This window comes from Rhagoletis zephyria, unplaced genomic scaffold, assembly GCF_001687245.7.
Source record: "Rhagoletis zephyria isolate East Lansing unplaced genomic scaffold, Rhagoletis_zephyria_1.1 Rzeph_scaffold_02564, whole genome shotgun sequence".
NCBI classification, from domain to species: domain Eukaryota; kingdom Metazoa; phylum Arthropoda; class Insecta; order Diptera; family Tephritidae; genus Rhagoletis; species Rhagoletis zephyria.
The window spans coordinates 7745-10554 of NW_016159648.1; the positions used below are offsets into that span (position 1 = coordinate 7745).

The following is a 2810-nucleotide window of genomic DNA, read 5'->3' on the forward strand; positions in this document are numbered from 1 at the left end:
AACGCTGCGTCAATGATAAGGGCTTGTGAATTAATTCAGAAGAAACATCATTCCTGTTTTGCTCATTCTATCAATCTTGTTGTACAAGATGCTTTGTCAACTGAAAAGGTTAAAATGTTGCTGACAAAGTGTAAACGTATTGTTGCATATTTTAAAAGTAGCACTATTGCATATGCAAAATTAAGGAAAGAACAGGGCGAGGATGGTCATTACGGGCTTATACAAGAAGTGCCAACAAGGTGGAATAGTGCCTTTGCTATGGTACAGCGAATTCTCCTTATTAAAGAAGCCATCTCTGCAGTGCTTTTAAGCACACCCAAAACACCTTCGGTTCTAACAGCAGATGAAATATTGCAACTAGAAGACCTTTGTTTATCTTTGGAACCATTTAACATAAATACAAGCATCGTTTCAGCGAATCAGTATGTAAAAATTTCGCATGTAATTCCCATAGTATGTGGCTTATATTCAACTATGCTGAAACTGGAATCGAAATTGCAAACTACAGAGAGTTATGAAACGTGCGCATATTTAGCTGAAAAAATTAAACAGATGCTGTTTATTTACGAATCTATGAGCACTCCGAGACTGGCTTCCCTGTTAGGCCCGCGCTTTAAAAAAGCTGGTTTTCGATCTCCTCAAAATGCAACGCAAGCATTCATTTTGTTGGAAAATGAACTGGCCTGAATTAACAGAACTATTTCTTCAACATCAACTGACAACAATGAGGAACCGTCAAAACCTGAAGATTTGGAAATCCCCGAAATTTATGAGTTCTTGAAAGAAAAACTGTCATCCAAAATTAAATCTAAACGCGCCGATGTCATCATCGCTTTGCGAGAATACGCAGAAAAACCAAACGAGCCGCTGAACACTGACCCATTGGAATATTGGAAAGTTAGTGTTTCTAATAACACACCGTTAATATTATGTATTAATATTTTTTTCGAATTCAGACTAGATTGAACGACATGAAGCAGCTGCAAGTCCTGGCATCAAAATATTTATGTATTCCAGCTACATCCACGGAATCGGAGAGAATGCTCAGCAAAGCGGGGGAAATAGTTTCAGATAGGCGATTTAGACTCAAAGAAAAAAATGTGAATATGCTGCTGTTCAGCAGCAAAAATTATGAACTAATTAATTGATAAATTTCTATAAGAAAATATGATCTCTTATACGGTGTTTAAATNAATGTATTCCAGCTACATCCACGGAATCGGAGAGAATGTTCAGCAAAGCGGGGGAAATAGTTTCAGATAGGCGATCTAGACTCAAAGAAAAAAATTTGAATATGCTGCTGTTCAGCAGCAAAAATTATGAACTAATGAATTGATAAATTTCTATAAGAAAATATGATCTCTTATACGGTGTTTAAATGAGGCGATTTTACAGGCAACTTTTAGCTGAAAGCAGCAATCGCCTGGTATGAACGGCCTTTCAACTAATCGCTTCCAATGAAGTGGGGGGGCAGCCAACTTTTGGTTCAACTAATCGCCTCTAAACTTGCCTGGAAAATCGCCTCATATGAACACCTTTTTAGGCCCGTTAACTTATCTCATTTTGTTTAGCAATGTATTGTATTTTGTTAACCTCGTTTGAAAAACTTAAACATACAAAATAGTTGAAAATGAGACAAGCTAACAGTCTCAGCAACCCATTTGGGAAAACCACGAAAACGCAATCGACGAATACGATTTCGTCCTTAGTATTTTTTTCCTTAAATATAATATTCTTAAAGTCTGTGTTTGAGTGATGTAAATTTGTAAGTTTTCTTATGTAATATACATATGTGCGTATCTTTATATATTCCTATGAATTTTTACAAAAATTTAAGTTTGTTAATGTGACATACATATTTACGTATGAGTACCTATGAATGGATTTTATTTGAAGTTAATAGTAGGGCTATTCGCGATTCGGTGCATAAGAGCTGACAAATTTATGCAATTGCAGAAATATGCCATGGATTGTGAGCGACCTTTATTAAACTGTCATGGTAAAGCTTTTGCAAAACAATTTTTGTGCATCAGCTTTGGTTTTGTTTATGAATGCAATGCATAGCTTTTTTATGCAATGGATTTTCGGTATTGCAAATTTGCCAAGCCATGACAAATGCAAATGCGTGTATTTTGTTTGTGTATTGCAAATAATTTGCAATGCAATGATGCTAGGCCATTTGCACCGGATCGCGAATAGCCCTAGTCTTCTTTAATCTGCTAAATATATGAACGTTTTGTATATGCCCCACATCCAAACGTNAAAATATAATATTCTTAAAGTCTGTGTTTGAGTGATGTAAATTTGTAAGTTTTCTTATGTAATATACATATGTGCGTATATTTATATATTCCTATGAATTTTTACAAAAATTTAAGTTTGTTAATGTGACATACATATTTACGTATGAGTACCTATGAATGAATTTTATTTGAAGTTAATCTGCTAAATATATGAACGTTTTGTATATGCCCCACATCCAAACGTAAAATGGTCACATGTATATATACATAGAGCAATAAACGTTTTGCTTTTGTTTTAATAATCAAGCAGTGGAAAGTTTATGTTCACATTTTTTAGTTTGTCTCATTTCTCAAATCTATAGAATCATTGTACTCCTCCTGTTTATTCTCCCAATCATGTTTTTTTTTGTATTTCGATGCTGGCCCGGTTAATTTTAAACAGTTGTTAAAATTACATTGACTATCGATAGTACTATCGCTAGGAGCGCTTGACACTATCTATAGAACTGATAGTTTTTCCATGAAACATGAAANAAAATTACATTGACTATCGATAGTACTATCGCT

The 2810-nt window shown here is 34.4% G+C and overlaps 1 pseudogene; it reads left to right on the forward strand.

Annotated features, from left to right (window-relative positions):
- The first annotated feature begins 474 nt into the window (after positions 1–474).
- Positions 475–1148, forward strand: LOC108367151 (zinc finger BED domain-containing protein 1-like; annotated as a pseudogene).
- Positions 1149–2810: the final 1662 nt, after the last annotated feature.